This window comes from Balaenoptera ricei, chromosome 11, assembly GCF_028023285.1.
Source record: "Balaenoptera ricei isolate mBalRic1 chromosome 11, mBalRic1.hap2, whole genome shotgun sequence".
Lineage (NCBI taxonomy): Eukaryota > Metazoa > Chordata > Mammalia > Artiodactyla > Balaenopteridae > Balaenoptera > Balaenoptera ricei.
In genome coordinates, this window is record NC_082649.1 from 53,623,531 (window position 1) to 53,651,512 (window position 27,982).

Here is a 27,982-nt window from a genome sequence, read left to right on the forward strand (position 1 = left end):
ACTGTTTTCCACAGTGGCTCCACCAATTTACATTCCCACCTATAGGACTGTAAATTCTTTCTACATCCTGGCCAACATTTGTTATTTGTGTTCCTTTTGATGATGGCCATTCTGACAGGTGTGAAGTGATATCTCACGGTGGTTTTGATTTGCATTTCCCTGATGATTGAGCATCTTTTCATGTGCCTGTTGGCCATCTGCATCTCCTCTTTGGAAAAATGTATATTCACTTCTTCTGCCCTCTTTTTAATCGGGTTGTTTGTTTTCTTGTTGTTGAGTTGTATGAGCTGTTTATACATGTTGGATATCTTATTGGTCATACCATTTGCAAATATCTTCTCCCATCCACTAGGTTGTCTTTTCATTCTGTTTATGGTTTCCTTGTCCTCCTTTCACTTCTAACCTTCTTTAGAGAGTTCCCCAAACTGATCTAATTGGCTTTGTAGCATTTTAAAATTTAGAAAATAGCATTTAGACGGGCATTATAACCTAGTGGTTGAGTGTTGGCTACAAAGTCAGAAACTGTGCCTCAGTTTCCTCATCTATAGAGTGGAGATAATATTATCTACCCATAGGGCAGTTGTGAGGGTTAAATAAATTACTTATTGATAGAAATCCCCCCTCTCCCTACCTCTGTATCACTTGTTAACATCTCATCTACAGAACACATTTTGGAAATGGCTGGTCATGAAAATTGCTCTTGGCTTTAAGAGCAGCGCCCAGTTAAAATGCCTTGAACAGTAGGGTTATTTTTCTCACGTAACAGAGAATCTGGAGGTGGACATTATTGGTGTTGGCTCAGTGCCTCTGGATTAGAATCTTAGTGATCTTGTTAACCTTCCCTCAAAGCCTCAAGATGGCGCCAGCAGCTCCAAGCATCACATACACAACTGCACTCAGGGGCAGGGAGCAAGGGCAGTCTGGGTAACAGATTTTTCCTCCAATGCCTCTCAAGGAGAGAAAGATCTTCCCCAGAAACTCTCCCAGATGTATTGTGTCTTGCTGGCTAGAAATTACTTACTGGGCCAATTCTAGGTGAAAGAAAGGCTGAGAAAGTGAGGCTTAGGCTATTTCCAATCTCGATAAGGAGAGAAGGGGGTTGGGAATGGTTTCGGTTGGCCACTTACAACCTGCCACCCTGCTTGAGGGACATACAAGTTGTTCTCATCTTAGGAAGAGGAAAACTAAGCCATGGAAAGGGTTGAAATCTCCAGGCTCTAACTCCCATTCACAAGAATTTATTCAACAAATACTCACCGAGCACCTGCCCCTTGCCTGCACTGGGCCAGGCTGTGCTGATGTGGAGGTGAACAAACTAGGCTTGGGCCCTGTCCTCTCGAACAGTCTGGAACCCAGTGGCCACCCTGTGGCTGCATTTATAAGCTGTTTATTTATTGCACATCCACCATATGTCAAGTGTCGTACTGTCCACCTTACACGTAAGTCAGTTACTACAATAATCTTGAGTGTCCAGCCCCATTTTGCAGATGAGCAACAGGGTCAGAGGGCTTGTGAAACTTGCCCAAAGTTAATAGGCTGTGGAGTCAGATTTGATTCTCTACCTGACTCCAAAAAACCCCCAGAACATTCTGAACCTTAAAAAACCCACAGTGACAGACTGTCGTAAAGACATATAACTAATCAGCACTGTTTGCTGTTCTTAAATTACATTGTCATTATAGGATGCTTAACTAGATAATTTTCAGAATGGATTTTAAGATTCCTGGGATTCTTTCAAGCTCACTTTAGGCTGTGTGTGTATGTGTGTGTGTTTAAAAGCCTGATTGAAATTATAAAGTTATTTCCTTAGTGATTTTTGCCATAAAAAATAAATAAATAATAACTTGCTGAGCCAGCAGTACCCTGGGATAACGTTATCTTTTCTTACAGTGGATTATTAGCCCACTCCTTCGTGCCCTCATCCATTTCAAACTTTCATTTATACCTGTGCTCGCATCTTGGAAGAAAAGGCAGAATAAACCCCACTTCCAACATGAGATCAGCACTTCGCTAATTGTGGTTCCCCACGTTGATTCTTTTGAGAATGTTCCAGGCCTGCATTATTTATGGTGCTGTGTGGGCTGCCTCATCTTCATTCTTGGATGATTCATTTTGGAGCAGCAAGAGAAGTACCTCCCTGTGATTTAAAATTTATTCTCCAACCTTTTAAAATAGTGACAAAAACTTGGATTCATTCTAGATTTGGCCAAGAGCCTGAGCCACAACTCTTGATGTCATTGACCACAGATCACCCTGTAAAGACTACCCTAGGATGTGAGTGTAGACAGCGCACTCCAAACAACGAGGCAGGGGATGGTTTAGGTTGTACCAAGTTCTTCCAGCCACCGTGCAGAGGCTCTCTGCAGACCAAATAATGGAGGGATGTGAAGGCGGTCGCTTTGTTTTCCAATACTAGCATATGCTAGTCTGCAGTCCGTTAGGCAGGAGAGAAAGAGTAGTTAGTTCTGTGAGGTAGACCAGATGGCTTAACTTGTCTTTTCCTGTCCCCTGGACCAGGTTTCCGTTGTTCACTGCAGTGTACCAGATCTGCTACGAAGGCAGGCCCGTTCAAGAGATGTTGTCTTGTCTCCAGAGCCATCCAGAGCATATATAAAGTGAATCTTGCAACCTGTCAGGGAAAGGCCTGCCTTTCCGATCAGTCATTTGGATTCAGATGGAAACCGGGACTTGGCAACAAGATGTTTGCTTGACCGTAATCCCATCATGGATGTGTATGAATTTTTACAGGTTCATTTTTGAATTGCGAAATGAAGTTCATCAGCTAAGATGTTACTGGGCAACATCTAGACGCACATATATGAACGTGTGAGTGTGTGTTCCTTTTTCATTCTGTGGATGTTTCTATGAACCAAAATTAAAGGCCCTTTTTAAAAATCACTTTTGAAATTTTCCCACTGTGGTAGTTTATCAGATTGGAACTATCGCAGCTAAAAGTTTTGGATCTAATTCCTATGTATTCCAGTGAAGGAATTTTTTTTTCTCTCATTCTCTTGAGGTTAAAATTTAACCAACATTAACATGGTAAAGTGTATGAGTGAGTGAGTTCAAAGATCAACATACTGTAACTTTTAAACACTATCTCAAAGCCAACATAATGAACTACTTCGATTGTGGGTTGATCTTTTTTTTTTTAACAATTACTTATTTTTAATTAGGTAATCCACTCATAGATTTTCCTCTCACTGCAGTTTTCTGCATTTTTAGCCTCTTTTCTCTTCATTAGCTACCAGAATGTGCTTTCATAAAGGCTCAGCAGTGGCAGAAGACAGAAAACTCATCTGGGATTTTTCTGCTGTGACTGACACATTCTTCTGATTAATGACACTTGTATGATGCTTTTTGTCAGGTCGTACTTTTGTGCAAATATTTCCTTTAAGCCTCACAGATCCCCTGAAAGGGGGCTGCTGTTATTCCTCTTTTAAGGTGCAGTCACTGTGCCTTGTCGCCCGGTGAGTAGGGGCACAGCCAGAGGCTCTCAGACATCACTGAGCTGGTTTGAACTCCTGCTAATTGGTTGCAGCAAATGCAGCCTTTCTTGAGGCTGTCGGCGGGCTTCCTGCAGCTAAGGCTTGCGTGGGTCCTTGTCTAGAAGGATATCACCCAGTGTGGCCCTCACTCCATCAGCTTCACTTGGAGTCTCTTAGAAATGCAGGTTCCCGGGTCCCACCCCAGACCTCTGAAGTGGGGGTATTGTGTCTCTGCTTTGACATGCCTTCCATGTGTTTCAATGCTCGCTACTGTTTGAGAACCACTACTGTAGAAAATTTATTTTAGATTGGCATTTCTCAAATCATGTTCCATAGGAAACGAGTGTCCCGGGATCCAGTGCTGGTTCCGGTGTTCCCTGGCAAGGTCCAGTGAGTTTGGGAAAAGCTGCACCTGTACACCTCTCCTGAAGGGGTAGAATGTGTGTTAGTGGAACCTGTTTATTTAACCCAGCAAGTCCCAGACAGATTATGGAGGTTTTTTGTGTTTTTTTTTTTTTGGCAAGGAAACTTGCCAAAGTTTCCAGGCTGAGGTGACCTTAGGACAGCTCAAGTATACCCTTCACTCTCTGCAAGAAATGAGGATGAATGACTACCTGTGGTGTTGTTCATTCTGAACCTTTACAGTTCAGGTCTGCCATAGATCTTTGACATAGCTTTAAGGTGACACTATGAGGTACAGCCAAGTGGATGTCAACCTCGCTGAAACGCACATTGTGTGGACTAAGTGCTTTTAATTATAGAATTAGAATGGGAATTACTGTATCTTTGTAAATGTGATTGGTTTCAGGATAGCATTGCAGTTACCTTACATAGTACTTGATAAGTGTTTAAGGGAATGTATGAATGTCTTACATATTCATGGATTTTCAGTCACTTTGAGATTTTGACCTTTTTTATTTTCCAGCTTGGGACTTTTTCCCTTCTATACCCAAAATGATTATAGAACAGATTTTGTGGGAATTTTTAAAACTCCTATACACAGAAGTATATGAAAGCACACAAAATGCTACAAGTTTCATCGATTTTAGGGCCACTGTTAAGTCAATCCATTTTTGCTTGTCTCATAATTAATATTTTGAAAAGTTTGTACATAGATAACAAAGTGTTGCTTTTTAAGATACATAAAGGGCTGTAAGCTAATTGTGGTGTCTGTCAAGTAGGATCATCAGATGTGAGGAATTCGGATTTTGTCTTTTGTATATTCTCATCTGCATTCAGCTTCCTACTCTGGGTTTTGTACTTGAGTGTTTTTTCTTTATAAATGCCCTCTTACCACTCTGAGGTCTTCTGACTGTACCTCTTGAACATAATTATAATATTCTGCACATATGGAAAAAGGTAAATTTTATATAAGTTTGTGCTTTGCTAACTGTAGATATTTATTACTCTACGAGTTATCTATTTTTATAACCACCTGTGGTCCATCATTTATTTTAATTCACCTTTCTTACTAATTATGGTAATAGGGGAGGGAGACATCTAGAAGAGAAGCTTAATTTATACTGTTTCAGCCAAATCTCTGAATGTAAAAACTACACTGTTGCCTTGTATAATCCAACCTACTATAATGTGGAAAAAATATCTGTCTTGAAACCCATCCTAGCAGGTGGAATTGAGTTTTAGATTGGCATTTCTCCTTCTGGTTTTTCATTTAACTCTTAGCTATAACATTGGCCCCATGGTATCGGCCCAGGGAGTAGTGAGGTGCCACTGTACAAAGGAATCTTCAGTTTTTCCACTAGCTCTAATCTGAGCCTTTTACCTACACATGTACTATTTGTTTACAGACTGTAGGTGGATATAATTTAAAAGCTTGATTTAATAAACATTTAATCCCCCAAACCTGTGCTACTGATCCTATTTTTTAAAATCAGCTTATTTAATAGTTTTATTTGTTTAAGAAGCTCTTTTTTTTTCCTCCCTGAATTGTGTTGCATTGACAACAATAAAAAGGCAAATTTTAAAAGAAAGGCTGTATCTCTAATGCACTCCTCAAACACATCTGCTTCCATTTGTCTGTGTTCCTTTCCATTGCTTGCCGATCTTTTTATATAATTGTAAGTGTAGGATGGAGGCCTTCCAGTTGCAGCCATCCAGTGGACCGTGAGAGAAATCCCCAAGAGCCTGAAACAAATGGGGGCTGATGGCCAGAGCAGTAAGGCTTTGAGGTGGCTCTGTGGCTTCAGGGGAGGGTGTGGGAGTGCTCTCCATTATCACCTAGGGGTTTGGGCTGTAAAGCTTATGCTAGAATCTCCGAGGGCTACACTGTTGGGAAGAAAATGGGCTAAGAAAATACATATGAGCAGAAGCAAGAAAGTTAGACTCCAGGTAGAGAAAAAGGTCTCTGCTGAAAACCTGTGATCATGCCAGCACCACAAACAGGCTTTGGGTTTGAATTTTTATATCCAGGAACCACAAGCCAAAGTTAGCATAAACGTCGGAACTTGGGCCAGTAATGCCGGTAGGTAACTGACAGAAGCAAAAACAAAAACACCTGCAGAAATCACTCTGGATCCAGGCTGCACAGGCTTCCCATAAGTATGCACTTCCTACAAATATTCCCACTGAATATGCAATTTTAAAATTATAAAATAATTGCAAAATAGTTCATTTTGAGTGAAAGTCAACAGCTTTTTGGAAACAGAAGAATTAGATGCCTAGATATTTAATTGAGCAAAATGAGAGGTGCTTTGAAGGGTAATTTTAAAAATAGAGACATAAAAGGAGGATTAAAGCATTAAGGTCAAATTACTGTTGGGGGTGAAGGAACAACCAAGGAGACTTGAAAACAAACCTATTAGAACATCTTGAAATGAATATAATTTACATTATGTCTTTGGACAGATTAAAGAGTAGATTTGACAGAGCTGTAGATGGAATTAGCAAACTGGAAAATAGATATGAAGATATTAACAGAAAGTAGCAGAGAAAATGTCTCAGAATTTAAAAAGTAAATAGAGGATAGGATAAGAGTCAACATACATCTGAGAGAAGTTCCAGAAGAAAGAAGAGGGAGAGGCATTTTTTGAAAAAATAAAGTCTGAAATTTGTCCAGAATTTATTGTATGTGATCAACTTTGTTATTCTCCCAAATATATTTCCATTAAAATTTTACCACATAATCTTTATAACTTTTTATGACTACTTGTAAACTTAAGTTGATGGTGAACCTTTTCTTTCTTTTTTATTTTGAGGAAATAAGTTGTATGAGAAAGCTATAAGCATAATCTACTAATTTACTGAAGGTGTGATTGATTTGAGCACCGAAGCAAGCTGCGTCCCCTTTGGTTTGGATGAGTACTGAAGCAAGCTGTGTCCCCTTTGGTTTGGATGAGTACTGAAGCAAGCTGCATCCCCTTTCGTTTGGGTGGGAGATGTAGCACTGTGGCAAGGCTTGGGTTCAAGATCATGCTTCATTGTCTTAGTATCCATTTCGTCAAGTCAGCCAAGTCCTCTTTGAAGTGCATTTTCCCCATTGTTTAAGCGGGAATAATATCCATGCAGTCTAGCTCAAAGGATTACTGTGAAGGTCAGTGAAAAGCAGGAAATCTTAACATATAAAAGGAGAAAGATTTATAGCTGCTTATGGCAGAGACAAGGATATATATTAACTAAATTATAAAATTTTTTCTGAGATGCACAAACTACATTTGCCAGCCTCCCCTGCAGTTAGGTGACTGAATTCTGTCCAATGACATAGGGAAGAAAAAATGCCACTTCCTGGGGTTACGATTCTGTTTGAGTCTTTACTCTTTTCCTGCGTGCTGACTAGATGTCAATTTCCAGGATGACCTGGAAACTGTATGTTGGCTCTTAAAGCCTGGATTCCTACATGACTGTGTGGAGAAAGTCCCCCCACCCTCGGTCCACATTGGACTGTGATAGTTACAAAAATTATTATGCCACTGAGATTTAAGTGTTATTTATTACAGCAGCTGGCATAACTTACCCTAAGATGTTGCTAAAAAGACATTTGAGGAGTTAAGATGAGATGGAACTTAAGAAATATCAAGAGATTTTGGAGAATTTATACATTGGTCCCTATAGCATCCTAGTATCTATTTTGGCATCGCTTGTTTGGACACAGGAGGCTGTGTTGGAATGTGAGTGGGTACACTGTGGTTATGTCTGTTCCTCTCCTCCCAGGACTAACTAGCTAAGTCCAGACTTTGTATATGTAATTGTCCCTCTTCCAGAATTAATGCCGTCAAGGTCCAGGATTTATAACGTGTGTATGTATATATATATATATATATATTTTTTTTTTTTTTTTTGGTCATGCCACGTGGCTTGGTGGGATCTTAGTTCCCGACCAGGGGTTGAACCCAGGCCCTGGCAGTGAAAGCTCTGAGTCCTAACCACTGGACTGCCAGGGACCTCCCTAACATGTGCTTCTTTAACACTGGAGTGTCCTTAAGTTGTCTTCCTCATTTCAAAAGCTTTTAATTAGAAATGTCATTAGATTTTCGATAAGCCTTACATGCCAGCTGCCAACTCAAAATCTCGTCTAGGGCTTCCCGGGTGGCAAAGTGGTTAAGAATCTGCCTGCCAATGCAGGAGTCACAGGTCCGAGCCCTGGTCCGGGAAGATCCCACATGCCATGGAGCAACTAAGCCCATGCGCCACAACTACTGAGCCTGCGCTCTAGAGCCCGCAAGCCACAACTACTGAAGCCCATGTACCTAGAGCCCGGGCTCTGCAACAAGAGAAGCCACGGCAATGAGAAGCCTACGTACAACCAAGAGTAGCCCCTGCTCACCGCAACTAGGGAAAGCTCGCATACAGCAACAAAGACCCAATGCAGCAAAAAATAAATAAATAAAATTTTAAAAATAATAAAAAATAAAAACCTTGTCTAGCTGAAGCCAAAAGGAGTGACTCTTCAGCTCCGCTTCAAAAACTAAGGAATGAAACATCTCTGAATTTTACACATTGAGTAAAATTGAGCCATTGGAAAAGTACCTTCATCATTGAACTTGTAATTTGTCAAGTTGGTGTTATTCAGCTTGTTGCAAATGGAAATGCAATGCTTTTATGCTTTGATAGAAGTGTTATTTGTGATTCTTTTTTGTTATAGCTCTTATTTAAAATAATCTTTGAATGGGAAACAGTCACTTGATTCCAAAATAAAGCCCATTTGCCCACTGCCCAAGTAGCCACTGTTACTAGTTTCTAATGTGCTCTCCTAGAATTTCGTTTTACATAAGCAAATATATACTTAATCCCTTTCCCATTTTTCTACACAAAATAGAGCTTACTATACACCTTGCTTTTTTTCCAGTTAACATTATATCTTGACCATCTTTTATATTAGTGGTTTGTTTTAAGCAACTTTTTAAGAACTCTTTATTTTGAAATAATTATAGATTCACAGGAAGTTGCAAAGATAGTACAGAAAACTCTCAGGGCCACCCAGTTTCCCTGAATATATCAACACCTAGTTTTTAAAATTGTAAGTTAAAATAATAGTGGTAAAGCACTTTTAGCTTTGCTACTCTGGTTCTTTGTATATATGAATTTATTTAATTCTCAAAATTTATCATCCCATATACAGATGGGAAAACTAAGGCACAAAGAGGCTAAAAAACTTACCTAACAGAGTTAGTAATTGATAAAGCCAGGATTCGAACTCAGACAGGTTGCCTTCAGAGTTTGGGTTCTTATATTTTAGGTTATGTCACCTCCTTTGAGTAATGGCCGTTCATGGTAAAACAAAATCAGACAGTGACTGGAAAGGTCAAAGGTGCAGTCACTCAATTCTTCCTGAAAACTTGTATACATACACAGTGTTCATGCATGTATTAGATATTAAGACATAGTACTGTTCTTCAAAAAATCTACAAACAGGACTGTGGCACAGTGGCTAAGAATCCGCCTGCCAATGCAGGGGACACGGGTTTGAGGCCTGGTCTGGGAAGATCCCACGTGCCACAGAGCAACTAAGCCCTTGCACCACCACTGCTGAGCCTGCGCTATAGAGCCTGCAAGCCACAACTACTGAAGCCCGCGTGCCCAGAGCCTGTGTTCTACAACAAGAGAAGCCACCGCAATGAGAAGCCCGAGCACCGCAACAAAGGGTAGCCCCCGCTCGTCACAACTAGAGAAAGCCCACGCGCAGCAACGGAGACCCAACGTAGCCAAAAATAAATAAATTTATTAAAAAAAAAACAAACAGGAATGGATAAAGAAGCTGTGGTACATATATGCAATGGAATATTACTCAGCCATAAAAAGGAACGGAACTGTGCCACTTGTAGAGACGTGGATGGACCTAGAGACTGTCATATAGAGGGAAGTAAGTCCGAAAGAGAAAAACCAATATCATATAATATCGCTTATATGTGGAATCTAGAAAAATGGTACAGATGAAATTATTTGCAAAGCAGAAATAGAGACACAGATGTAGAGAACAAACATATGGATACCAAGGCGGGGAAGGGAGGGTGGGATGAATTGGGAGATTGGAATTGACATATATACACTACTATGTACAAAACAGATAACTAATGAGGACCTACTATATAGAACAGGGAACTCTACTCAGTGCTCTGTCTTGACCTAAATGGGAAGGAAATCCAAAAAAGAGGGGATATATGTATATGTATAGCTGATTCCCTTTGCTGTACAGCAGAAACTAACACAACATTGTAAAGCAACTATACTCCAATGAAAATTAATTTTAAAAAAACCAAAAAAAAAATACTGTTCTAAAACTTTCTTTTATAGTCTTAATATTGGAAAATATGGATCTCCCACATCCTTTAAATATCTGCATATGTTTAATTATATGACTTCCATAATTTATTACAGATGAATACTTAGATTGTTTTCTCTAATTATGGTAATTGCTTCAGTAAACATCCTTGCACATGTATCTCTGTTCACTTAGGTAAGTAAATCTAGAGGATAAAGTACTAGAAGTGGAATGGCTGGCCCAAAGTTATGTGTTTTATATTTTAACAAACACTGCCAAAGTAACCTTCAGAAGGATGGCTGCAATTTACGCTTCTGACCTCATTTTCTTTTCCTGATTACTTCTATAACCTCTACTAGGGATACCTTTATAACAGAGATCTAAATCGAACCAATAAATCCGAGAAATACACAATTTTGTATTTATCAAGAATTCAGGGGAATTCCCTGGCAGTCCAGTGGTTAGGACTTGGTGCTTCTATTGCCGGGGGCTCAGGTTCAATCCCTAGTCAGGAATTAAGATCCCGCAAGCTGCACGGTGTGGCCAAAAAAGAAAAAAAAAAAAAAAAGAATTTAGAAGTCTCTCCTACCAGTTTTACCATAAAAAATAAAATTTTGTTATTCAAAACTACAGTTTTGTTAAAAAAGCCGTTTTACTAACAGCTGTAAGAGGTTGGTGGTGCTGAAGGTTTATATAGGCACAGAATATGTCATGTAAGTGAGCTGTTTATGAGGAATGTTGAAATAAGAAACGTTAATTAAAAATTTAAAACATCACAAATTCACTGTTCAAGAAAAACCCCAGAAGGCTCTTTCATGTATCAATAAAAAGCAAGCTGAAATGGGTTAAGATGCTTGTCAGGAAATTCCCGGTTCCAGTGAACGATGACCCTCCTGTCCACTAGAGGTCACTCTTTGGAAATGACTTTCCCCCATGCAGTCGGCAGCCTGCAAAAAATAGCATCATTGTTCCTGTGGCTTTTTGGTGAAGTGGCGAGAAGGCCACGCATTTCTTATGAGCTGAGTGGAGTTTGTGCTGGGCAATTGTCCAGTATCTAGGTTTCGTTTTGACTTTGTAACCCAGAACCGTAAGTTTTGATGTTTTGCTTTGACTCTGTCCTGTATCCACTTGAACATCGGACTGGATTTTGTTGCTTCTGGATTTCTTTCCCTTCCTTGATTTTGGACTCCCACTCATGTCTGTCTTTGTTAAATGTCTGTCTTCTTCTCCCTCTTATTCTGACACTGACATTCTGGCAAAAGCAAAAATATCTGCTTCCTTTTTATTCTCAGGAAAGACTCCAGGAACATATTTGGGGAAATACTTCTAAAGGATGGCCCTTCCTTCCATGCTTTAAAGAAGTTTCAGCCAGGAGGGTGGTACGCAGTGAAGAAAAAAACCTCTTCGCATCCCAATCTTCTCCCTGGTTTGCCTATTCGTTATCTTTGGAGATAGTGTGATATCCATTTAGAGGCTATTTTATCAGGAAGTGAATGAAATTTATGCTTCAAGACTCTTACTTGTACTTATCCTTTCTACAGCCTTGTACCTAACTTTGTTTTCTTAAATTTTTTTTTTTTTTTTTTTTTTGGCTGCATTGTGTGGCTTGTGGGATCTTAGTTCCCCAACCAGGAATCGAACCTAGGTCCTCGGCATCGAAAGCACAGAGTCCTAATCACTGTGACTGCCTGGGAATTCCCTGTATTCTTTTTCTTAAAAAGAAAGCACCAAGTTCTAAAAGCTTCTGGCCCCTTACATTGAGTCCACATCTAGTTTCAAGACTTTGGAGTCAGGTGGGGATTCAAGTTCTGGCCTGGTGGGACTTTGGGCAAATTACTTAACCTCTCTGGGCTTCAATTTCCTTGTCTGTAGATAGTGTCAGGTTTCTTGAGGAGTCAGAACATGTATAAGTTGCTTCTTACAGTTCCCAGAACACATTAGGGAAGTTCAAGATGGAAAGAACCTGGGGAGAAAAAGACAAATCCGTACTTGGTTTGAATCGCTTGGGGTCTTCTGCAGGGAGACGTCCAGGAGACAAGAGAACATTGTGGACCACAGATCAAAAGCGGATGAGCGTCAGAGGTGTTGGGTGAGGCCGCTATGAGGTCGGATTCTCCTGAGGGAGGTCTATGAGGTGTGGAGGGGAGGGGATCTAGAGCCCAGGAACCACTAAATAAGACTGAGGTGCCCAGGGCAAGGCCTGGACAGAGTCCACGTTTCATTTTGTTTCATTTCAATCATGGCCCCAATTCCTCGGCCCTCCCTGAATCCACCTTGGCCATGAGACTTTACAGATGGAGTCTATTTCACAGCCCTTGCAGATAGGGCTTGGAGTGTGACTGGCTTGGCCAAGGCAACGGGGTGGAGGTGATGGAGGGTCAGGTCCAAGTCACATACGTATTTGCCAACTTGACTTTCTCCTGTACCTTTGCTCTCTTTAGACTACTTCTAGGAGATAATATGAATCATATTTTAAATATTTTACTACATACAGTAGCTCAAATTCATTTATTCTTTTTTTTTTAATTATACATTTATTTATTTATTTATTTATTTATTTTTGGCTGTGTTGGGTCTTCGTTTCTGTGCGAGGGCTTTCTCTAGTTGCGGCAAGCGGGGGCCACTCTTCATCGCGGTGCGCGGGCCTCTCACTATCGTGGCCTCTCTTGTTGCGGGGCACAGGCTCCAGACACGCAGGCTCAGTAGTTGTGGCTCACGGGCCTAGTTGCTCCGCGGCATGTGGGATCTTCCCAGACCAGGGCTCGAACCCGTGTCCCCTGCATTAGCAGGCAGATTCTCAACCACTGCGCCACCGGGGAAGCCCCATTTATTCTTAAACTCTAATTTTTCATTATGTGAATAAATCCCAATATAGTTTATCCATTTCCCTATGGATGGCATATAAGTTGTTGATGTTTTTTACTAATACAGAAAATAATGGAAGAATATTCCTGTGCATGCCTCCTGTATACATGGGTGAGACTTCCTCACATGTGTATACCAGCAAGTCATGGAATAGGCACACTTTAGATGTACTCAAATATTGCTAAATTGCTTTCCAAAGATTTTGGACCAGTCTACTCTTCCCACCAGCAATACATGAGAATACATTTAGCATAGCTTAGTGTCATCATCCTAATTTTTGCACTTCTTTTTCCAATCTGTTGGGTCTGAATTGATATCTGGTTGATATACTAATATTTATTTCCCTGACTTCCAAAGAAGTGGAGCCTCTTTCCATGTGTATATTGACCCTTCTGGTTTTCTCTTTTGTGAATTGTCTGTGCACATCCTCTGTCTCTTTTCCTGTTGGGTTGTTTGCCTTTTTTTTTTTAATAGACTTGCTCCTACAAGGCTTTACATAATCTTTGTATTTTATATTATATATTCTATATAATATTAAAGATAGGGCTTCCCTGGTGGCGCAGTGGTTGAGAATCCACCTGCCAATGCAGGGGACACGGGTTCGAGCCCTGGTCTGGGAAGATCCCACATGCTGCAGAGCAACTGGGCCCGTGAGCCACAACTACTGAGCCTGCGCGTCTGGAGCCTGTGCCCCGCAACAAGAGAGGCCGCGATAGTGAGAGGCCCGCGCACCGCGATGAAGAGTGGCCCCCGCTTGCCGCAACTAGAGAAAGCCCTCACACAGAAACGAAGACCCAACACAGCCAAAAATAAATAAATAAATAAATAAATTTATTTTAAAAAAAAAATTAAAGGTAGTATATAAAGAACATAATGTATATCACATATAATACATAAAAATATTATACATTCTTTATATGTTTGGTTGCTTATATGCACTGCAAAGATCTTTCAGTATTTTTTTTTTAAAGTAAATTTATTTATTTATTTATTTATTTTTGGCCGCATTGGGTTTTCGTTGCTGCGTGCAGGCTTTCTCTAGTTGTGGCGAGCGGGGGCTACTCTTCCTTGTGGTGCGCGGGCTCCTTCTCATTGCGGTGGCTTCTCTTGTTGCGGAGCACCGGCTTTAGGCGCACATATGGGCTCAGTAGTTGTGGCTCACGGGCTCCAGAGCGCAGGCTCAGTAGTTGTGGGGCACGGGCTTAGTTGCTCTGCGGCATGTGGGATCTTCCCAGACCAAGGCTCGAACCCGTGTCCCCTGCATTGCAGGCGGATTCTTAACCTCTGTGACACCAGGGAAGCCATTTCAGTAATTTTTTAACAGCTTTATTGAAAGATAATTCACATGTCATACAACTCACCCATTTAAAGTGTAAAATTCAATGGTTTTTTAGTACAGTCAATTATAGAATATTTCATGAATATTTAGAATATTTTCATGACCTCCTAAAGAAGCCCCCTGCCCTTTAGCTAGCTCTCCTTTCCCCCCATCCCTCCAGCCCTAAGCAAAAACTAATTTGCTTTCTATCTCGATAAATGTGCTAATTCTGGACATTTCATGTAAATGCAATATTTAACATGTGGTCTTTTGTGACTGACTTCTTTCAGTTAGCATAGTTGTTTCTTTTGGGGTTTTTTTTCCACACCACAGGCTTGTGGGATCCTAGTTCCCCAAACTGGGATCAAACCCAGGCCCCTTGTAGTGGAAGCATGGAGTCCTAACTACTGGACCGCCAGGGAATTCCCAGCGTAATATTTTCAAGGTTTATCCATGTAGTATGTATCAAGATTTCATTCCTTTTAATGACCAAATAATATTCCAGTGTAGGGATGTACCACATTTAGTTTACTGATTCATCAGTTGAAGTAATGTTTACTGAAAAATGTGACCAAAATTAAAAATTGTTCTGATTTCTGCCCATCTGATTTGATTGCTTACCCCTGTCTTCCTCCCACACATGATAAGAAAAGTTTTTTTGACCAAAATGATACAAAGGTTTACCCCTGGCTTTGAATTGTACTTTATTGATAAGAAACCTTAATCCAATGCCCATAATTAAAGAGGTAGCTCTAGAGGCTCTTGGCATCCTAAGTGTAGCCCTGGATCAAGCACCCCCATCCCCTGAGCTTGTTAGAAACACAGGCTCTCAGCCTTCCCCAGACCTGTTGGGATTAAACTCCGGTTTAAGGAAATCCCCAGGTGAGATGTATGCCCATTAAAGTTAGAAAAGCTCTGCTCTACGCTACTGTTTCTTACCCTGCGTCCATATTGAAACCACCTGGAAGGCTCTGCAAACAACGATTTTCAGAGATTCAGATTCACTGGTCTTGAGCGGGTCCCAGATTCCCTGGGTGACTCCACTGACCTGCTGGCCTGAGAAGCTCTGATAGAGATGTCTTTTAGGAGCAATCTCAACTTTTTCCTGTAAACCACTTTAATGTAGGAATATTTATTCTACATGTCTTAAGGGTTTGCAGTTCTGTTTAGCAAAACTGACTGGACGGCTCTCAGGAAGGGACCCGCATGTCCCTTTTCTAAGGAATTGGAGTGTGATGGCCAGTTTCACCTTCCGCTCTCTGACCTCCCATCTTAGTGGGCGTTCAAAGCTCTGCTGACGAAGATGGTCTGTGTTTCTCAAAAAACAGAGCTGAAGCCCCTGCGCAGGGCATGCTGCCAGGATGTGCTGGTTTTTCTTGGTCCATTTTCAGCATGCAGTGTCCAAACTTGCTCTGCGAGGAACGGCTACTGCTTGAAGCAGTGTTTACCCCAAACTGACTTCTTTCCTGCTCCTGCCAACAGATTAAATACAATAGGAACAAACATCTTGGGTAGACACCAGGATTTGTCTCTTTTTAAATAAACCCAATCCTGATCTTATCTTTGCTAAGGAAGCTCTGGCAGCAACAAGCTGTCAAATCTATTTCCCTGACTTCTTCTCATCTCTCCGAGGATTTCCTTCCATGTGCTGGCTTCCTCTGTGCCCTGATGATGTGCCCTGTCGTGTTGTTATGATCTCATGGCTACGATGACCAGCTCACGGTTCCAGGTGGGCAGTACAACTCCACTTTGCATGCTGGTAGAAAGTTTCACCCCTTTACCGGGTGTTGTCTACATCTCCCTGTCAGAGTCCTGCCCTACATCTGTCTCAGTGTCACAGCCATGCCCCAGCGCTGAGGCTGAGGCCACTTTTCCGAGTTAAAGGAAACAGGAGGGAGGCGGCAGGAAGATATGTCTGTTCTGTACATCCTGCCATTATCTAACTCACAGATACATGTGCGAGGTCCTCTTTTTTTTTTTTAATTGAAGTATAGTTGATTTACAATGTTGTGTTAATTTCTGCTGTACAGCAAAGTGGTTCAGTTATACACGTATATACATTCTTTTTTTAAATATTCTTTTCCATTACGGTTTATCCCAGGATATTGAATATAGTTCCCTGTCCTATACAGTAGGACCTTGTTGTTTATCCATTCTATATGTAATAGCTTACATCTGCTAATCCCAACCTCCCTCTCCATCCCTCCCACAACCCCCTCCCCCCTTGGCAACCACCAGTCTGTTCTCTGTGTCCGTGAGTCTGTATCTGTTTCATAGATAAGTTCATTTGTGTCCTATTTTGGATTCCACATATAAGTGATATCATATGATATTTGTCTTTCTCTTCTTGACTTACTTCACTTAGTATTTATGATCATGCCTATGTCCATCCACGTTGCTGCAAATGGCATTATTTCACTCTTTCTTATGGCTGAGTAGTATTCCATTGTATATATGTACCACATCTTGTGTGAGGTCGAACTTTCTGTTACATTATTTGCAGCCACCTCAAAGCTTGGGCCAATTTGACTTATTGGAAGGAGTGACTACACAAGAATCAAAGACCCTGAGGTTCCTGAAATGCACACCCAGCAGGGCACTCACGGGTGTTGGATGGCTTCTTGGGTTCTCTCCAGGGGTAGCTGAATTGCTAAGCTGCTAACTTGACCTGCTTCTCTCATACTGTGCCAAGGAACCCTGCTTTATTTTCCAGGCACCGAGTGCTAAATCTCCTGTGTTGGTGACACTTTCCTAATTCCAGCTCTGGGACATTCCCTGTTACTTAAAGCAGGCTCCTTGGAGGGTTTTCATCCAGTCAAGCATTCTCAAACCTGGGCAATTCAAGGTGTGAGTCTCAGTTTGAGATAGGACAGACCTCATCTGACCCAGCATTTCAAAGCTCTTTACACAGAGCCAGTTCTGTATCCGACAGAAGCCAGGATCGCTTGCTCAGCAGCTGGTACCTGGGCCGGCCGTGGGCAATTACTCCTGTTTTTGATTTTTGCAAGAGACGTTTGCTAATTTGCTGGTATGCTGCCTCTCTGATCACATGGCATGTCTGCGCCTGTGCCTGTGCATCCTTTGTAAATAACAGCTTGTTCTTTTCTTTTGGCCAGTGCTTGCTTACTCCCCTACCCTGCCCTTTTAATTTGTTTAAACTGGTTTCATTGTTGTAAATTAGGGCTCTAATAAATAATTCAGTAGCCTGAGCCCAAGTCCCCGCCTCCCAGAGGTGGGAGCCCCTGCACGACATTTATTGGTGATTTCCAGGGAAGGGTGTAGAGCCGTTTGCCATAAGACTTATTTTGTCCCCAGAACAGCCCACCACAACTTCTGAGCCATCTCTGATGTCCTGCTGTTCTGACAAGGATTCGATGTGAACATCGTTTCCTTTCACTTGTAACTGCAGGAAAGTCTGTGCTCTTGTTGGTTCAGAGAGCTGTCTTCTTTGTTGGTTTCTGTTAGAGAACCTTCTGAAACAATAGCCCGGGGTGTGTGTGTGTGTGTGTGTGTGTGAGAGAGAGAGAGAGAGAGAGAGAGAGAGAGGGCAGGGGAAGAGAGAGAGGACATGAAACAATTCTCTAGGAATTGATTTCATTTGATCATTCTGCCTAAGTTTCTAGGTTTGTCTGTCTGTCTCTCTCAGTCCCCCACGCTATCCCAGCTCTCTTTCTTCCCCGCTCTTGTTTCTTTTGCTCATTCCCAACCACCACATCCAGTCCCACCCACCTTAACTGACCTTAATACACAACATTATATATAATTCCACCTTAATTGAACTTAATAAGTTCCAGTGTGCTCTGTTATTAAATGACAGCAGTCATATAAATTATTTTTTCCTTAAAGAAAAGGAAAGGGTAGTGATTTAAATGCTTTCTTTTTCTTATGAAAATGCCATATATATGGTTTTATTATCAAATTTTCCATCATCCTGTATGATCCCACTTTTTTCATTTTACATTAAATCAAGAGCATTTCCCCAGAGTATTACATATTCTTAGAAAATGTATTTGACTGTTTGTAAGTTGATGACATTTTAGTGTTTGTTTCTTTTTAATTTTAGGTATACCTAAATAACCATTGTTGAATTGCAGGTACTAGAATTACAGGATTTAAAGTGTATATTTTAAAAGGTAGCAGCCACATAGGTGGGCCCAACTTACTGCCCACCCAGGTGGCATTAAGCAGTATCTTGGCAAAATACATCTTTGCCCACTGAATAGGTGAAAATGGTACCTTGATATTTTAATATTTTATTTTAATGTGCATTTCATTGATTCCCAGTGAATTGAAGACTCAGATAACAGCAGTAAGAAAAGGAAAGAAGTTTACTTGCAAGAAATATGAGACAGCCAGAAGGATCTGCTATTCAAATAAAAAAAAAACACAGCAGGTCATTAAAGCCAAACACTGCAGAATTACCAAGGTGACTGAATTTACAGTTGGTATGTTCAGGACTGAAAACCAGCAATTTCCTTACAGGGTTATCATTTCTATGAGGTTGTGGCCAGACTTCAGACAGCAGCGTTGCAAAAGTCAGGGATAAAGTTGTTTGCATTAAGTTGTCAGCACCTTACAGGCAATGCTCAGGAGTCCATTTATTCAAGGGGCTAGAATTTGACAGGCCCGAAAGTGTATTTTCCCCTAAACCTGGGACTTCATGGAAGCAAGATGTCAGTTTTGCTTCCACAAGACTTTTTATGTGTAGAAAGGATAGTGTATTTCTTCTTTTGTAACTATATATTTGTGTCTTTTGCCCTGTTTAATTTTATTGGGGTTTAGCTTTTGTTTACTAGACTACTTGGATTTTACTTGCTACATATTAAAAATCCATTGCTGTATATTGCAAAAAAATTTTTCCTGCGTCATTTGACTTTTGATATGGTTTGTGGTTTTGTTTTTTTATTTATTTTTAAATTCATTAATTAATTATATTTTTGACTGCATTGGGTCTTTGTTGCTGCGCATGGGCTTTCTCTAGTTGCGGCCAGTGGGGGCTACTCTTTGTTGTGGTGCGTAGGCCTCTCATTGCAGTGGCTTCTTTTGTTGCGGAGCATGGGCTCTAGCTGCGTGGGCTTCAGTAGTTGTGGCACGCAGGCTCAGTAGCTGTGGCTCTTGGGCTCTAGAGCGCAGGCTCAGTAGTTGTGGCTCACAGGCTTAGTTGCTCCACGGCATGTGGGATCTTCCTGGACCAGGGCTCGAACCCGTGTCGCCTGCATTGGCAGGCGGATTCTTAACCACTGCGCCACCAGGGAAGTCCCAGTTTGTGGTATTTTTTAATCATAGTTAACACATATTTTTATGTAGTCAAATCCACTGACTGTTTCCTTTATTATTTCTGTTTTGGTACCATGCTCAGAAAGTACCCAGCTGTTTCTCAGCTCTCTCTCTCTCTTTTTTTTTGTTTGTTTTTTGGCTGGTTCACGCAGCTTGTGGGATCTCAGTTCCCCAACCAGGGATCGAACCCATGCCCCGTGCAGTGGAAGCGTGGAGTCCTAACCACTGGACTGCCAGGGAAGTCCCTCTTTGTTTTTAATCAAAGTACAGTTGATTTACAACGTTGCATTAGTCTGAGCTCTTTCAATATTGCTTACAGGCAGTCCACAAAATGGGAGAAAATATTTGCAAATCATTAATCTAATAAGGGGTCAAGGGATTTTCCTGGCGGTCCAGTGGTGAGGACTCCATGCTTTCACTGCCGTGGCCCGTGTTCCCTAGTTGGGGAACCAAGATCCCGCAAGCTGCGCAGTGCAGCCAAATAATAATAATAATAATAAGTTAATATACAGAATTTCCAAAAATTCCTACAACTCAACAATGAAAAACCAAACAACCGGGTGAAAAAGTGGGCAAAGGACTTGAACAGACACTTCTCCAAAGAAGATAAGCACATGAAAAGCACATGAATAGATGCTCAACATCACTAGTTATTAAAGAAATGCAAATCAAAATCACAATGAGATACCACTTTCCATCCATTAGGATGGATGTCTATAATAATAATAATAATAACAAGAGTTAGTGAGAGGGCTTCCCTCATGGCGCAGTGGTTGAGAATCTGCCTGCCAATGCAGGGGACACGGGTTCGATCCCTGGTCTAGGAAAATCCCACATGCCACGGAGCAACTAAGCCCTGTGTGCCACAACTACCGAGCCTGCGCTCTAGAGCCCGTGAGCCACAACTACTGAGCCTGCGTGCTGCAACTACTGAAGCCCGTGTGCATAGAGCCTGTGCGCCTAGAGCCCGTGCTCTGCAACAAGAGAAGCCACCACAGTGAGAAGCCCGCACACCGCAACAGAGAGTAGCCCCACTCGCGACAACTGGAGAAAGCCCGCGCGCAGCAACAAAGACCCAACGCCGCCAGGAAAAAAAAAAAAAGAGTTAGTGAGAATGTGTAGAAGTTGGAACCCTTGTGCTCCGCTGGTGGAAACGAAAAATGGTGCAATTTCTATGTAAAATAATACAGGGGTTCCTCAAAAAACTAAAATTAGAATTACCATATGATCCTTCAATTCCACTTCAGGGAATTGAAAGCAGATATGTGTACACCCATGTTCATAGCAACATTATTCACAATAGCCAAAAGGTGGAAGTAACCCAAGTGTCCATCAATGGATGAATGGATAAACAAAATTCAGTATATGCATGCAGTGGAATACTATTCAACCTTAAAAAGGAAGGAAATTCTGCCATTTGCAACAACATGAATGAACCCTGAAGACATTACGCTAAGTGAAAGAAGCCAGACCCCAAAGGACAAATACTGTATAATTCCACTTACATGAGGTACCTAGAGTGGTCCAATACAGAGACAGAAAGTAGAATGGTGGTCACCAGGGGCTGAGGGGAGAAGGAAATGGGAAGCTGTTGTTTAATGGATGTAGGGGTTCAGGTTTGCAAGATGAAAAATTCTAGAGATGCATGGTGGTCATGGTTGCACAATGATGTGAATGTACTTAATGCCACTTAAAAATGGTTAAAACGGTTTTATGTATATTTTACAACTTTAAACAATATATTGCATATATTTTCTTTTAATACTTTATAATTGTGCTGTGGGTTTTTTAGGAACAATTCTGATTGTGAAAAGTGTCAGCAATTCCTATCCACGGTGCAAGTTTCACCCGTCGGCGGTGGGAGGTTGGTGGTTGGGGGCCTGATGAGAACTAAACCAAAGGTGGGGCTTCCCTGGTGGTCCAGTGGTTAAGACTCCACGCTCCCACTGCAGGGGACGTGGTTTGATCCCGGGTCAGGGAACTAAGATCCCGCACGCTGTACGGCCAAAAACAAAACACAAAAAACAAACTAAACCAAAGGTGAGTTAAGAATGGGGACAAACCCTGGGAGAGAGTTGGTGTGCCCATCAGGCTCTTTGATGACAAGGAATACAGATTTTCTTAGACTACCAGTTTCTATTTTGTTGTGTAACAAACTACTCCAAACTTTGTAGATTGAGAACAACCTTTTTATTACATCCCATAAATTGTGTGGGTCAGGAATGTGGGCAGGGCTCAGGCTGAGCAATTCTTCTCATGATGTTGATTGAGGTCGCTCAGTGGTACTAGCTAGTGGACGGGTTTGTCTGGAGAATCCAATATGGCGCCTTGGTGGGGATGCCTGGAGGGCTGGACTCAGCTGGGACTGTCAGTTGGAGAGCCTACATGACCTAGTCAGATGGCAGTCTCAGGGGAGTCAGATTTCCTACCTGGTGGCTCAGGGCTCCCTGAGAGAAGGTCCCCAGAGAACCAGATGGAAGCTGCATGGCTTTTCTGACTCAGCACATGAATAGAGTCAGTAGAGTTACTGACACATAGAGTTACTTCTGCTGCATTCTGTTGGCTACAACATAAGGTCACCCCCTAGATTCAAGGAGAGAGAAATTACCTGCCACCATCCGATGGGGAAGTGGTGAGGTCACACTGAGGGGAGCATGCGGGCTGGAGATATTGTTGTAGCCATCTTTAGAAAATGCAATATCTCCTCCTGCTAAGAGAAAGAGGATTTATTATAAAACTCAACAGAATTAGGCAAACCCTGTAATGGTAGCAGAGCGGGACCATTAGTCACTAGTCTGTGGCCTCCTGCGAAACCTGTGCTTGGGTCCCTGTCTGCTCAGTTTTTCTTGATCTTCCTCAATTTCCTTTGACCTCTGCTCTCAACCCAACCCCCTCCACGACCTCTCACCTGTGACCTACTATGGCCTCTCCTGCCTTTCTCAAGCTTCCCCCAAAATGTCTTAGTTCAAATTCCTGAGAGAGACTCTGATCGGCTCCTCTGATATTTCCCAGCAGCCCTTAGCCCAGTCATGGGAGGGGCTGGGAAAGAGGAGCAGGGCAGGTGTCAGATCCCACTGCCTCTGGTTTTCATACCTGGCTGCACATTGGAATTACCTGGCAGGTTTTTTTAAAATCCTCTTGGCCTGGGTCCCACATCCAGATGTTCTGATTTCTTTGGTTTGGGGTTAGAGACTGAAAAGGGGTATTTTGTAGATGCATGGTACCCATGCTTCTCCCACACTCAGGGAAGGCTATGTATACCCTGGGAATGACCAAGAGGTCTGGACAGCAAGCTTGCCCAGGGCGTATCATTTACCAGACAGGGAAAGAAAAACAGGCTTTTCTTGTTCTGGGCTTTGATCGTGTGTTGTTGCTTGTTTGTTTTTTTCACAAATAAAATCTCAAAGAATTTGTAAGCTAGAAGGGACCTTAGAGACAACCTAATATAACACTTTCATTTACAGATACGGAATAGGGCAACCACTTCTTCCGGGTTTGCCTGGAGCTGTCCCAGCTTTAGCACTGAGAGACCCACCATGGAAATCCCTCAGTCCCAGACAAACCAAGAAGGCTGGCCACACTATATGGAAACTCATTAGCAATCCCTCCCCGCTCTCCCCTTCTCCCAGCTGCTGGCAACCACTTGTATCTACTCTCCATCTCTATGGATTTGCCTGTTCTGGACATTTCATATAAATGGAATGCTACACTATGTGGTCTTTTGTATCTGGTTTATTTCGTTTAACGTAATTGTTTTTAAGGTTCATTCATGTTGTAGCAGGTATCAGTACTTCATTTCTTTTTATGGCTGGATAATATTCCATTGTATGGATATACCACATTCATCAGTTGATGGACATTTGGGTTGTTTCCAATTTTTTTTTTTTTTTTGCAAGTTTCCACTTCAAAAAAAAAAAAATTTATTTATTTGTTTATTTTGGCTGCTCCAGGCCTTAGTTGCGGCATGCAGACTTCTTAGTTGCGGCATGCGGACTTCTTAGTTGCAGCCTGCGGGCTCCTGGTTGTGGCATGCGGGCTCTTAGTTGCGGCATGCGGGCTCTTAGTTGCGGCATGCATGAGAGATCTAACTCCCCAACCAGGGATCGAACCCAGGCCCCCTGCATTGGGAACGTGGAGTCTTACCCACTGGACCACCAGGGAAGTCCCTGTTTCTACTTTTTGGCTATTACGAATAATGCTGTTATGAACATTCATGTGTGGTTTTTGTGTGGACATATGTTTTTAGTTTTCTTGCATATACACCTCAGAGTGGAATTGCTGGGTCATATGGTAACTTTATGTTTAACATTTTGAGAAACTGCCATACTATTTTTTACAGTAGCTGTACCATTTTAAGTGCCCACCAATAGTGCACAAAGGTTCCAAATCTTCCACATCCTTGCCAACACCTGTTATTTTCTGCTTTTTTGATTATAGCCATCCTAGTGGGTGTGAAGTGGTATCTCATTGTGGTTTTGATTTGCATTTCCCTGATGACTAATGATGTTGAGCATCTTTTCATGTGCTTATTGCCCATTTGTATATCTTCCTAGAGAAACTGATATTCACATCCTATGCTCATCTTTAAATTGGATTGTCTTTTTATTATTGAGTTGTAAGAGTTCCTTATATATTCTAGATACAAGCCTCTTGTCAAATACATGATTTGCAAATATTTCTCCCATTCAGGGGTTTTCTTTTCATTTTCTTGACTGTGTCCTTAAAGCACAAAGGTTTTTAATTTTGATGAAGTCCTATTTACTTTTTCTTTGGTCGCTTTTGCATGTCCTATCTAAGAAACTATGGCCTAATCCAAGGTCTTGAAGATTTTTTTTTACAGTATTGAACAGAGTACTTTTATTTTATTCTATTTTTAAATTTAAATTTTATTTTATATGGGAGTATAGTTGATTAACAATGTTGTGTTAGTTTCAGGTGTATAGCTAAGTGATTCAGTTATGCATATACATTTATCCATTCTTTTTCAGATTCTTTTCCCATATAGGTTATTACAGAATATTGAATAGAGTTCCCTGTGCTATACAGTAGGTCCTTGTTGATTATCTCTTTTATATATAGTAGTGTGTATATGTGTGAAGATTTAAACCTATGTGTTTGTTTAAGAGTTTTATAGTTTTAGCTCTTATATTTGGTTTCTGATCCATTTTGAGTTAACTTTTATATATGGCGTGAGGTAGGGGCCAACTTCATTCTTTTGCATGTGGCTATCCAGTTATCCCAGCACCATTTATGAAAGAGACTTCTTGCCCCATTAAATAGTGTTGGCACTCTTGTCAAAAATGAATTGACCATAGATGTATGGGTTTCTTTCTGGACTCTCAATTCTATTCCATTGGCCTATATGTCTATTCTTACACCAGTATCACACTGACTTGAAGACTGTAGCTTTATATTAAGTTTTGAAATAGGGAAGTGTGAGTCCTCCAGCTTAGTTCCTCCTTTTCAAGATTGTTTTGGTTATTCTGGTTCCCTTGAATTTCCATATGATTTTAAAGGTAAGCTTGTCAATTTCTTCAAAAAAGCCAGCTGGGATTTTGATAGAGACTGCATTGATCTGTAGATCAGTTTGGGGAGTATGCCATTTTAACAATATATCCTCCAATCCACAGTCATGGGATATCTTTCCATCTACTTAGGTCTTCATTAATTTCTTTTAGTGTTTTATAGTTTGAGTGTACTAGTCTTGTGCTTCTCATGTTAAATTATTCCTAAGTATTTTATGCTTTTTGATGGTATTATAAATCGAATTTTTCTCAATCTCATTTTCATATTGTTCATTGCTAGTGTATATAAATATAATTGATTTTTGTACAGGTATATGTTAGAGATATTGTGGGTTCAGTTCCAGACACCACAGTAAAGCAAACATCGCAGTATTGAGTCACATGCATTTTTTGGTTTCCCAGGGCATATAAGAGTTATGTTTACACTATACTGTATTAAATACAGTATAGTACAATAACATTATGTCTTTAAAAATGTACATACCTTAATTAAAAAATACTTTATTGCTAAAAAATGCTAACCATCTTCCGAGTCTTTAGTCAGTTGTAATCTTTTTGTAGGCGTAGGGTTTGAAATATTGTGAGAATTACCAAAATGTGACACAGAGACATGAAGTAAGCAAATGCTGTTGGAAGAATGGCGCCACTAGACTTGCTTGATGCAGAGTTGCCACGAACCTTTAATTTATAAAAAACTCAGTATCTGCGAAGTGTAGTAAAGTGCAATAAAACAAGGTCTGTATACTGACTTTGTATCCTGCAACCTTGGTGAACTTGTTTATTAGTTCTAATAATTTTTAGTGGGTCCTTTATGATTATCTATATATAAGATCATGTCATCTGCAAATAGATGACACAGTTTATGTCTTCCTTTCCTATCTGGATGCCTTTTATTTCACTTTCTTGCCTAGTAGACTTGTCAAATTGTTGAACGTTGAATAGAAATGGTGAAGGCAGACATTCTTATTTTGTTCCTGGTCTTAGGAAGAAAACATTCTGTCTTCTGCCATTGAGTATGATGTTAGATTAGTTGATGTGAGCTTAGTTTAGTTGAGTTTAGGTTTGTTTTGTTTTGTTTTTTTCGAGTTTAGGAGGTTCTCTTCTAGTCCTAGTTTGTTGAGTGTTTTTATCATGAAAAAGTGTTGAAGTTTGTCAAATGCATTTTCTGTGTCTGTTGAGATGATCATGTGGCTTTTTTCCCTTTTTTAAAATTTATATTTTATTGAAGTAGAGTTGAATTACAATGTTGTGTTAATTTCTACTACACATCAAAGTGACTCAGTTATACATATATATACATTCTTTTTCATATTCTTTCCTTTATGGTTTATCACAGGATATTGAATATAATTCCCTGTGCTATACAGTAGGAGTGGCTTTTTCCCCTTGATTCTATTTTTGTGGTATATTACATTGATGGATTTTCAGTTGTTGCCAACCTTGCATTCCCAGGATAAATCCAGCCTTCTCCACTCCCAGCCTGGGGACCTGATACCATAAACCATCCCAGCCGGCCACTCAGCCCCTCCACGACTGAGGGGGCATCCAGATAAACAGGGCTCCTGGTCTGCACAGTGCCAACCTGTTCACCACTACATCTATCAGGTCCTTTGGCACCTAAATAACCTAATGCTTAAGGGCTCAGCCAAGGAAACAACTGCTCTGCTTTTCCCAACAGTCAGAAGTAAGATTCTCAAACAAAAGAGGAAAAAAAATAACAGGAGAGAAGTTTGTTTCTTTGTGGTCATTCAGCTCCCCTGCTGGGTGGGACAAGGGCTCCTTGGACCTGATTTTCTGGCCACGTCCTATGGGATCTGCGGGCTAACTTGTTCCTGGAGACAGTGTGTTTTTTCTTCCAACTATAGCCTCTCACCTGTTTGACAGGCCTCTTAAAATAAGGTAATCCTCTCAGGGCCGGAATAAAATATGTGGACGTTTTGGACAGGCTAATACTTTGGCATTCCCTCAAACTGATATATTTAAATATTTGCTTAGGGACTTCCCTGGTGGCGCAGTGGTTGAGAATCCACCTGCCAATGCAGGGGACACAGGTTCATTCCCTGGCCCAGGAAGATACCACATGCCGTAGAGCAACTAAACCCGTGTACCACAACTACTGAGCCTGTGCTCTTGAGCCCCCGAGCCACAACTACTGAACCTCTGCGCCGCAACTACTGAAGCCCGAGCGCTCTAGGGCCTGCATGTTGAAACTACTGAAGCCCAGGCACCTAGAGCTCATGCTCCACAACAAGAGAAGCCACCACAATGAGAAGCCCACGCACCACAAGGAAGAGTAGCCCCCGCTCACCACAACTAGAGAAAGCCCATGCACAGCAACGAAGACCCAATGCAGCCAAAAAAAAAAAAATTGCTTAATGGGAGTAGGAGGAACCGAGCTTCTATTCATGCACAGGTGTGAACACTTCACAGTGTATACCTCTGCTGGCTGGAGCAGTCAGTGCACTTAACACACAGGGCAAAGAAAAACAAAAAAAGATTTCCCTGTGTCTGCAGTGCCTCTCCAGTTTACTTTTAGGATTTTGCAGAATTAAGTTACTCATTCAGTTTATCACTTACTATCATCAAGAGCGGGCCGGGGGCTTCCCTGGTGGCGCAGTGGTTGAGAATCTGCCTGCCAATGCAGGAGACACGGGTTCGAGCCCTGGTCTGGGAAGATCCCACATGCCGCGGAGCAACTGAGTCCGTGAGCCACAACTACTGAGCCTGCGCGTCTGGAGCCTGTGCTCAGCAACAGGAGAGGCCACGACAGTGAGAGGCCCGTGCACCGCGATGA

General features: G+C 41.4%; 1 protein-coding gene across 2 annotated transcripts in view; it reads left to right on the forward strand.

The window, feature by feature from the left end:
• Nucleotides 1-27,982, forward strand: part of GPD1L (glycerol-3-phosphate dehydrogenase 1 like) — a 113,243-nt gene that overhangs the window by 53,250 nt on the left and 32,011 nt on the right. Inside the window, exon 9 of one of the 2 annotated variants that reach the window (XM_059939072.1) lies at nt 2,518-2,590. The exons of the other annotated variant lie outside the window; for it this stretch is intronic. The gene's annotated coding sequence lies outside the window, so the exon portion shown is untranslated. Of the gene's footprint in view, nt 1-2,517; nt 2,591-27,982 lie in introns of those variants that run through there. 2 annotated transcript variants of the gene reach the window in all.